Below are 11,114 nucleotides of genomic sequence, written 5' to 3'. Positions count from 1 at the left end.
GTCAAATTGAGACAAAAACTAACCAGCATGAATCATTAGGAAAAACAATCACTCCTGAATTAGGAATTGAACTGAACCAGGAATTGAATTTACTCCAAATAAACTAAAGAAAATACTTCATTATTCAAGGTCTAAACGGGGGCAGCTATCATACAGGGGAACAGGTTAGGAATTAAACGAGAGCCTCGGGTTAAATCCTGTCCTTTGAACACTAGCGGTCAGATGTTTCTCTCTTGGAATACAATATCTTTGATAATCTTTAACTTGTGGAATATGTCACCCACAGCCAGCCTTTTGTTTCTAGGATGATGGATAATGAAGTTAAAGGTAGGCAAAGGAAATTGTGGCCTTCCTCACCTCATATCACCTTGTTGATACCAATAGCAACAAAGAAGACAGATCCAAATGGGGGGCAAAGTAAGGCATACCCAAGTCATTGTCAAGAATAGAAAAGAGAGGTTGTGATGTGGGCAAGCTGTTGGCATTTGAGTGAATTCAAAATTACAGGAGCCAAGTGCTCCTTTCCCAAATAAACTAGAGGAAGGAAGGAGATCTGAAGAAGAACAAAACTGATATTTAAGATATAGGAAAATATTTAAAAACCATAAAATTACAAATGTGTTAACTACTACCAGAGAAAGTTCAAAATGTGAAGAGAGTAAAGAAATGAAGGATCCAACTCCATTTGGGGAACTTCAAGACCAAGTAAGACTTAGAAAGTTAGGGAATATGCTAAGTGCACCCTGGCAAGGAGAAATTCCCGTCCAAAGAGCAGGGAAAGGCTTTAGTATCCAAGCCACACCAAAATTTAGGCAAAGGTTGGAAGTTGGTGGCAGCATGATCCTACAAAGACTGGAGGTCAGGTGATTAATGTCAAGTTCCATCCTGAAGCAAGGAGCTTGAATATCCCTTTAAATACCTAAATGTCAGGGCTTATAAGAATCAGGAAATTGTGCAGTCCCTTGTTAATCTTAAGGATGATCATGGAAGATCGATAATATAAGAGAGAGAGCATTTGTAGGACGATCAGAGAGCTTGCCCATAACACAGAAGCCATTTTTATGATAAAGATGGGAACTGAATCTTTATGAAGAGAGCAACTCTCAGTCTGTTGTTGTTGTTGTTGCTGTTGTTCATGGAAATAGTTGTTATTGTTTACAAAAGATCTCAGTTTTAGGTTTTTTCTTGTCTACAGTATATGAAATTGAATACAAATATACACACAAAGAAATAAATCTTAAAACAGAGAGGAGCTTCCTTAAGAGAGCTCAAAGTCAAAAAGTAAGAGAAATAGCCTCTATGGACAACATGGCAGGAGACAGAAGATGGTGTCCAAGAGGGAGGGAAAGGGAGAGTGCCTGAGACCAGGGCAGAGAGCCAAGAGTAAGAGGCAGAAATTCCTGAGTCCTATAAACCCACAGATTTCCTGGAGCAGGTGGGGAGTCTGGCCAAAGCTCCAAGTCAGTTTGTGGGGAGGGGGAGAAGTCATCAGAGTTGGTCCTTCCAAGAGCATCAGAAATAAGGAAACATCTATTTACAAATTCCTGCTACCTAGAGAGCAGTAAAACAAAAACTGCTGTGGAGACCTATGTTAACTTCTGGGAGGAGTGGGGTAGGAGATGTACCTAGGGGGACTGTGTCCCATGAGGTTTCACCCTCGTATCCTAACTGCCTCCTAATGCCACCCACCATATTACAGGCTAGGATTTCTACTGGAGAGCCTCGAATAGAAAGAAGCCTTGGTAGGTATGAGCCAGAGACAATGTCACCAAAAGGAAGCTGCCAATACTTCATCTTTACTTCCTCTGGAGAGGTCCCATTAATGAGCCACCCTGGAAGACAGAAGACACATTCACATAAAACTCTCCTGTGGTAGTGTGAAGTAAGGAAGTGAAGCTGACATGCAGTTGAAAACATAAGCTCTCTAGCCAGTGTTACTGGCTATTCTGACCATTCTCCCTGTTTCTGTGAGCATAAATCATACACATGCATTGTCAAGAAGAGAGTTGTTGCTTTTAATTTATTCTCTTTACCTTCTTTTAAACTCTACATAGCACATCAATTGTTTTCTTTCATTAGTCACTTTTTTGTCTCTTGAAACAGGATCATGTTGCTGGAGTTGTTAGGTTCAGAACTTGGGCTTTAGCATCAGTAACAGGCTATGCTTAGCCACTTCTCCTCAGCTGGCAAACTGAACACAAAAGAAATATTGAAGACCAGAAAATGGAGTTGAATTTCAGGTAGCCACTGTTAGGAAGAGAAATAAGGAAAGCCAATAACTACCAAGTGCGACATTTGGGTAGTAACATGAGGCTACAGTCTATACAGAAGGTAAGAGGTGTACCCAGCTAAGCAGTCATATTCAACACGTGATTCCAATCATTATTTAGCCTTCATCATCTCCATTACAATTTTTCCTGAAAGATAGTCTGACAAGTTGACAGGGTGTGATCTGTTCCCAGGAGACAAGTCTCTCCTCTGGCTGACTATAGACTTTTATATGTCCTACCAGCATGAGATTCATGAAGAAATACCAATTTCTTGGGGATTGTAGCCTTAATAATCTGACAGCCTACAGAAGGGACACATGTGTCTCTTTGGAATTCCTGCCTGGAAAATTATAGTCTCACTATGCACCCAGGTTGTTTTAAAGCTGTGGTCCCTCTAGATACCGTATTCTTCCTATCTCAGTACCCCACCCCCTACTGTTGAGTTTATAGGTATGCACTACCAGGCTTAGCTCAGATTATGTTTCTAACTTGACCAGTGAGCAACACGTTAGCAGCCATTGAAAATAGCTATGCTCTCAATTATGGGCTAAAAATGGAAGGCTATCACCTTGTACATGTTGAAGGCACAACTACCACAGAGTAGAGTTATAGGAGACCAGGCACATTTGTGGCAATCTAAATTGTTCTAGAAAGCTGATATTTTGACTCCCTTTCCAAAACTGTGTTTCCAATTAATCTAATATTTTTTTTAAATGACTTTGTTTTGCATGCTTGAATTTTTTTCCTAGACTTTTTTTTTTTACAATATCCTCTAGTATTTTTAAAATTAATTCAAATACACAAGTTACACAGAGACTACTTTAGTGACTTTTCTCCTTGCTGTGACAAAACACTTGACCAAGAAAATGAAAGAAAACGAACAGTTTGGTTCATCATTCAAGAAGATAGAGTGCAGTCTATCCTGACCATGGCAGGAAGTCTGGCAGCAGATGGACACATCCAGAGTTGGGAAGTCACACAGCATCCACAGCCAGGAAACAGGATAATTTCTGCTGATGCTTAGTATGTTTTCTCTTTTTTTAATTCAGTGATAAATCACACGGATTTATGCTGCCCACATTTAGGCTGGATTTTTCTACCTCAGTTAACCTAATCTAGGAATGCTGTCATAGAACAACCAGTCATCTTCTAGCTAATTACAGATCCTGTCAAGTCTACAAACAATTTTACCCATCACACCCTTTAGTAACTAAAATTGTTGCACTACAAAGAATTGCAAAGGAAAAACAGTGCAGACTTGAAGGCATCAAACCTCAGGAACTCAACCTTGTACCTATTCTATGTCTATTTGATTTCCTTCTGCTTTTTGATGCTGTGATAATAGAAAAAGAGACAAGAGACAAGCCACAACCCAAGGTGTGTCACCTACTGGACATGGTGTCCATGAACTTTCCTTCTGTCTTGCTCCTGGCTGAATTGCTAGCATGGACTCAGTATGTTTTACTCACTAAGGTGCATGGACCGTGCTTAATCAATTGACTGCCTGTTTTTAAACATGATGGTTTCAATGAAAGACACGGAGAATGAATGAAATAGTTATGTAGGTCCCATTATACGTTACTAATTGATTTTTAGTACCTCTTCTAAGTCAAAGGAATTTAAATGGGTTAATTTGAGGTAGCTGTTAGCAACATTTAATCTTTTCAAGCCTGAAATTCAAACGTTATCTGTAGCTAAAATTAAGTAATCTCTTTGAAACATTTGATATTAAATAGAATGAGAAATATAAGCCAGACTATGTTTTAAATTGCTAAGCCTCTAATGGTGATTTGAATCTTTTTTGGTAATAAAAAGGAAAGATAATTAGCCCACCGGTGTAAGATCCATGAGAACTGGCATCAATTTCCAGTATGTTTATGCCTATATTCTCAGTGCTGAAATGGTGCCTACCTCAAAATTACCACCCAGTTAATGCCTGTTGAATGAGTGAATATTTAACATGTTCAAACACCCAAAATATGGTTGATTTATTCTAATGATTAGTGATTAATCAGTACAAATAGTCTTACCAGGAGTAAAAATAGCATTGTTATCCTTATTAACATTAACCCTTTGCCAACCCCAGGTGAATGTTTTCTTCATAACATCTCATTTGACCCTTGCAAAGGATCCAATTCCACTATAACCAGAGTAATACAAATCCTGTTTTATGGAGGAACATGGAGATTTAGAAGCTCTAATCTGATGGATGCTGGGATTTGCATCCTCGTCTGTCTCCATAGACCACAATCTTCAGCAGAAAGCTTTCCCCCACCATTCTGTTACCAGGAGTAGCATCTCGTCTGGAATCCAACACTTAGCTTAGATCAGAAACCTTCCCATGGGTTGGGTCCAGACAACTTAGCTTTTCTGTCCAGTAATCTATTCTCCTCTGAGTGATAGTACTTAATGGTAATAGTAAGTTATGGTATATGTTCATTATCTGTACCTAATCAGGAGTTTTTTTCAAACTTTATAGACCAAACTTGGATAGCTTATCCAGTGCTTATTTAGGGTGATCTGCAACTCAGCCCACAGAAATGCAATGAAGTTTTGAGTCAAGTCATCATATAGGGAAATAAGTTGTATAGAACTGTGATTCAACTCTCTCAGCACTGAAAAAACTTCACACCACTCTATTTTTTTTCATTTTTCTTGAGTGGTATAGAAGAGGAAACATTTCACTCCAGTGTTCCAGCACAGACTCTTTGTGTCATGTTAGCAATACAGAATACTATGTCCATCAAACATTCAAGATAACTTTGAGGGCATATTCACTGTTGATGTCTAATCAAAGATGCTTGAGAAGTCAGCTAGACATTAAAATAAAATCACCCTTCTTTCATTTATTTATAGCTTCATTTTCATGGCCCAAAGAGAGCATGGAAAAGTGAAAAGAACATTGCCTGCTAATTACTTTTTACTACTCCTAATTGCAAGCTTTATTTGTTTATTAGACTTTCTGATTTCTTCATAACATCACAGACATTTTCATTTATTGTTTAATTTCTCCAAATTACAGTAGGTGAGCAAGAGGCCTCCTCTGAGTTATCCTTCCTGCTTTGCCTCCATGGAAGGGCATTTTTAATTACTTAAGCCTTTCAATTTTTCTAAGAATCATAACCTACCAGAATAGAACATCATTTTGAAATGGATATAATAAGAGAGCTGGTGTTTGTCTTAGTTTCTCATCTCCTCAAGGTTTTTCCTAAATGGAGGCAAGCCACAGTGGGCAGGAACAATAACAAATTAAGAAAAGAATTAAAACATCAGAAGGGACAAAAACTGGACACTTCTGTGAACATCTGTCCGCAGAGACCATTAGCCAAAGGAGTCGGGGAAGAGACCACAGTGTGAGGTTTTTAATAATGTTGAAAAATACAGAAAGAAAAATGTTCTCTCCGTCTCTCAAATCCAAACAACAAAGCTTAGAGAAAGATTTCTTCTTCTGCTTGGACTAGGAAGAGGGAAGGCGATCTGAACTAGGTCCAGCATGATGAAACTCGAGGCTACACAGAGCCCTATGGTTCTTGCCACCAGGAAGCTCCCTGTGAACTAAGCCTACAGAAACTTTGTATTCTAGCAACCAAGGGTCTGTCTCCTGTATCCTCTTGCCAACCTTTGGTAGTATCAGAAAAGCAAAATTTCACCTTCTAAGGCAGGGGCAAACAGGGAGGCAAAATTTGTGGTATGAAACCTGGTGCTAAAGATACGATAATGAAACTCACCAAGTAGAATCCAAAAGTGCATACCCCAAGGCCAGTGCTGACAGATGGAGCCTCTAGACCTGCCCTAATTCTAGGCTATACCCTAGCCACTGATCAAACTGGGATAGTGATTCTTACCTGTGGATTAAGAGAGATATCACCGGGCAGCTTTGTAGCATCCTGTTGCTCAGGCTGCCACCTTCCCTGAACCATCAAAATCAGAATCTCTAAGTGTGAGCTTTGGCATTTGCATTGCTTCAGCTTCCAGTGTTGCAATGAGTAGCCAAAGCCAGAAACCACCAGACCAAGCAGTTAAATTTAGAGGCCAATTCTTCCACGTTACTTTGAATTGTACAGAAATCTCATTAAATACAGTCATTACATTCAAAGGAAGAGTAATAAACTAAATAAGCTCACTGCCTGAATTTTCCAGTATCTACTGCACACTATCAGTTAGGCAGATGACAAGGGTATGGTAATTGAATCAGGACTTTCATGAGATCCCTTAAGTGGCAGATGCAAGAGCAAGGGGCTGTCTGAGCTCTGTACTCCTGTCCAGCTGTGGAAAATCTAGAAGATCTCTGAAGCAGCTGCAGGTAGAACCTGGCCTTTGTCCACAGCCAAAGAAACACTTGCCACCACCCCAAGCAGCTGTCCCAGAGCATGAATGAAATGACTCTGCCAGTAACCATGAGCAGCTGCTGAGGCCAGCTGCTGGCATGGGGGTGGGGAGGTCAGGACTATGAAGTCATTCTATAGTGATTGCCAGCACCTGGGGGAGCCCGGATCCTTCCCAGGGCAGCTTGAGCAGCAGAGAAGAAGCAGGGGAAGACACTGCAAATAAACTGCTTCAAATCAAAGGAGTAATTAAGGCGCATGCTTTGACAAGAAGCTGTAGGTAACTTTCCTGTTTGCTTTGAAACATGTCTGGAGATGCTAAAATATATCTTAAATCTACGAGCTAGTACATTGTTTTCTTAACCACTGTTGTTTTATTGTTTGTTTGTTTGTTTGTTTGTTTGAATCTTCTTTATATTTGTCAGGATTTATAAATACAAGCTAAGAAGTTTTGAGCCACTTTAAATGAATGAATTCTTCCTTTATTCCACATGACAGGTGATAATATATTTTAAAAGTGTTACTTTTTAGTGAATTGGAAAGTGCATTTAAAGATGCTAACAAACCGTGTACCATTGAATACCTCTCTCCATCTCTCTGCCATCTAATGAATGTTACTAAGCAATGAGAACACATCACAGTCCATAAGGCACAGAGGTCCTGGGTCCTTTTTAATGCTTTCTTGTTAACCTGCTCCCAAAATAATGCTCTAACTCTATTCACTTACTCTATTGGTTTCTATACCTCAAACATCTTATGACATGATTTAGTTTAACATCTTTTTAATCCAAGACACAGTAAGTTAGACCATAGAGCTATGGCAAGAATATAAGAGATGACAGTCTTGAAGCAATTCCACAAATACACATCATTTTATGACTGAACCTTTGTAAATCTAAAATTGCATCAGTCCTGGCACGATCCCTTACGTGATGAGCAAGGTCACAGGGAGCCCCTTGCCTTTGCCGCACCAGCATAGCACTTACAGGGAAAAGGCAGCCCCTTGTTCAAGTGAGTGTGGTCTGGGAGCTGAGTAGCACTGAACAAAATTAGTTCAAAAACCAAAATTCTCTTCGCTGGACTGTGGTTAGAGAGGATCATCCCAATAATGCCAAGTTACCTCCTGGCCCACTCTAGGATCTGAAAAAGGACAGACACTCCTTCCTAAGTCACAGTGATTGAAAACAAAAATAAAGGAAGGATTGTGGATCAGAGGAATCTGTGAGGTAAGAAACACACACACACGTACACACACACCTTATATCACTAAGTATCAGAGAAGGCACCCTCAAAAAATGATAATTCAAAGTCACGGTGCAAAATGTTTTACCTGATAATGGTATAGTCAAGGGTGACAAACAACATGCACAGAAGTAGAAATACAACAGCTACCAGAATCTGGAACATCAGAATCTTCCTTGCCTTTTCAAGGGCCAGAGCCAGGCCAAGATAACCAGAGAGGAAGCAGCCCCTAGCTCATCGTGGGTCTCCACTGACCAAATACAACAGTAAGTCAAATGACAAAAGAGAGCTCAGGGTAAGATACAAATGAAAAGAACAGGTTTGTTAGGTCAAACAGAAGGCATCCTGCACACAACCCTTATATTCTACAGTTTGTGGGAGCTTTGAGTCCATTCATGCCACAATGGTGTACTGTTCCCCACCCCCCAGGCACTCTACATACCATGTAGTCACCACATTCCCAGAAGCAACCTTACCATTTTCTTAGGAGAAATCCAAAGGCCATTCATCTGTGGTGTGGTAAGCTGTTCAAGCACCTCTGGTACACCAAAGCTCTACAAGCGCTCAAAAATGAAATGATCAAGAGAACCTCTGCCATCCTAGACTCTAAGCGGCTTCTCCGTCTGTATTCCTTGCCCTTTGTCCTTTGTATTGTCACCTGTTAGGGAGGGAGAAACAACTTGCCATCTCCTGCATCCATTGTGAATCTTAAAACAAACAAACAAATAAACAAACAAAATATTCTCTCATTCTCTTAGACATTTTTGGATCCACCCACCGTCATCAAATCTGAACCTCCCAGATCCTGATAAACTTCTAACTGGAAATAGAGAGGGGGGGATGAAGTAAAGGCCATTGTTCCCATGAGCGTTCACCTATATGATTTATGAATTTTATATTTATTATTGTCGGCTTACAAGCCTGGCTGAATGCTTTACACTATAGAAGTATGGGGCAGTGAGATTCATAGCTTGCCAGCTATTGCTCCTGCTGCTGAAGAATGCAATATAATTCAAGAGGTACAATGAGAAGAAACCCATTTGAGATTCAAGTGTAAGCCATATCTTCCCATCTATCTTTATCAAAAAATATTACTGACATTTCAATCTTTTTTTCTGACTCCTAAGTGTAACTTTCAATTTAGGATTCATGAAGCTAACAGCCAGGAGTGTGCTTACATCTCATAAATCCCTAACACAGGAAGAGTGGCTAGACATGTCTTCAAATAAATCAGGGACTTTACAGTTTTGAATCAAAATATAATTGAGCTTTAATATAGCTGATATTAACAGAACTAACAGTTGTGACTTCTTGAATATTGGTGTCCTCAGAAACTCATACGTGTTAGATTCTACAGAAGTGTGGCTACTGCAGACATACCTGGGGTAGGAGTCTTTAAATTTCAGAGCCAGTGGACAAGTAGCTACTTAGAGCTTTAAATAGCTTGGTTTGGGTTTGAACTGATGCACTTCATCTGAGCAGGCATTTCTGGAGTTATCCCATAGAACTAACAGAAACCTGGTCATTAATGTAATAATATCTTCTGTCAGGAATGACTTTGTCCCGCACAGAATGCAAAGGCCCTTTTCTCTGATCAGATGGAAGTGTTATTCATGAGTGACACTTAGGGGGGAATCTTGACTTAAAATAAGAAATGAAGGTGGGAGCACTCCTCAGCTGAAGACTTGAGACTTCTCAAGTCATGAACATTGGTTAAAATTTATACTTTAAAACATATAAATATATTTATTTACTATATTATTTATACAACATTATATATTTATATTTTATTTTATATTTATATGTAATTATATTAAAATGGCATTATATTATATATTACAATATAATTCTATATTATATGGTATATTTATATATTACAAAATTAATATGTAATATTAAAATATACTATATATAACATTATAAATTGTATTTTAATATAAAAACATGAATATATAATATGCATATTATATATGTAAGTATATATGTGTATATATGTGAGATATATATATATATATATATATATATATATATATATATATAATTCTTTCCTACTTAGCTACTGTTCACTGACACTAGGAAGAAAGTCAATTCCTGGAAAAAAAGAAAAAGAAAGAAAGAAAAGAGAAGAGGAGAAGAGAGGGCGAGGGGAGGGGAAGGGAGGGGGAGGGGAGGGGAGGGGAGGCGAGGGGAGGGGAGGGGAGAGGGGAGAGGGAGAGGGAGAGGGAGAGGAGAGGAGAGGAGGAAAAGAGGAGGAGGAGATTAAGTAGCAGAGACAGTACCATTGAGACCATAAGCATTAGCCAGCAGTAAAAGAATTAAGAATAGAAGAAATGAGAATTTGCTTTTAAGAAGCATGTCTTGTAAGCAGAATTACTAAGGTCAGAACCTGGGCCCTGTTAGGCTAAGCATAGACCAAGCTAAGCATAGACCCCATCCTTATAGGGAAACCACAGGAAGGCTTTAATCAAAGTGGTCATTCTGGAAATAGGAACACACCTAAGGAGGCCTGGTGACACCCCTTCTCAAGTCTATCTTCAGGGTCTTGGCATGAAGTTTACATTTAAACAGGGCATATGGCACACATAACTAAGTAGTCCTGGTCCAGGTTCCTCTTTCCCATCATGGACCTACATTATCTCTGCTCAATCTTTAGTGCAAGTCTGTCAGAGTTGCATGAAATCTCCTGAGGTAAGTTTCCTCACCAGATGACACCAGAGCTTCATTCTTTTCCTTTTCCATTCCCTTGGTGTCCACTTCAATAGTCTGAGAACCAAAGCAAGAGGCACACATCTCTACAATAGCCTTGCTTCTTCCACCGTGGTTACCCTTTCACATTTCACCAGATTTTGCTTTTCCCTCACCTTTTGTTCTTGTCATACTGCAAGTCACAGATTTCTAGAGATGAAAGCAACTGGTAGGCAGCTGACACCTGTAATGCAGAAACAGAAACCAAAATGATACACTTATTTTCTCTATCTACCCTTCAGATACCACAAAGCTTTGTCAGAACCTATTTGAAATCTGCAGGGGTTGGGGGGGGGCTATATATGTCATAAACAGTGTCCTGTTAGCTTGCTGTCATCTAGACTTGGAGATCCACAGATCTGTGTGCTTCCTCAGTCACATGAGTCATGACCCAGGGTGCCCTGTGGGTTCTCAGACCCTTCCAAAATAATAAGGAACCTGTGGAAAAAAATTGCAGGTTGGAACTGCTGAAGGAAGTCTCACTTAAAACCCAGCCCAATTGAAATTTGCCAAAATAAAACACAAAGGAGAG

General features: G+C 39.5%; 1 long non-coding RNA gene across 1 annotated transcript in view; it reads right to left on the bottom strand.

Moving 5' to 3' along the window:
• Positions 1-2,001: 2,001 nt before the first annotated feature.
• Positions 2,002-11,114, bottom strand: part of 4930440I19Rik (RIKEN cDNA 4930440I19 gene) — a 143,254-nt gene continuing 134,141 nt past the window's right edge. The window contains exons 5-7 of the long non-coding RNA NR_108098.1: positions 10,699-10,766; positions 8,314-8,495; positions 2,002-2,247 (exon numbers count right to left, since the gene is read on the bottom strand). This is a non-coding gene — a long non-coding RNA (RIKEN cDNA 4930440I19 gene). The remainder of the gene's footprint in view (positions 2,248-8,313; positions 8,496-10,698; positions 10,767-11,114) is intronic.

This window comes from Mus musculus, chromosome 2, assembly GCF_000001635.26.
Source record: "Mus musculus strain C57BL/6J chromosome 2, GRCm38.p6 C57BL/6J".
Classification (NCBI taxonomy): domain Eukaryota; kingdom Metazoa; phylum Chordata; class Mammalia; order Rodentia; family Muridae; genus Mus; species Mus musculus.
The sequence above is the reverse complement of the archived record's forward strand: the minus strand, read 5'-3'. Positions and strand labels throughout refer to the sequence as shown.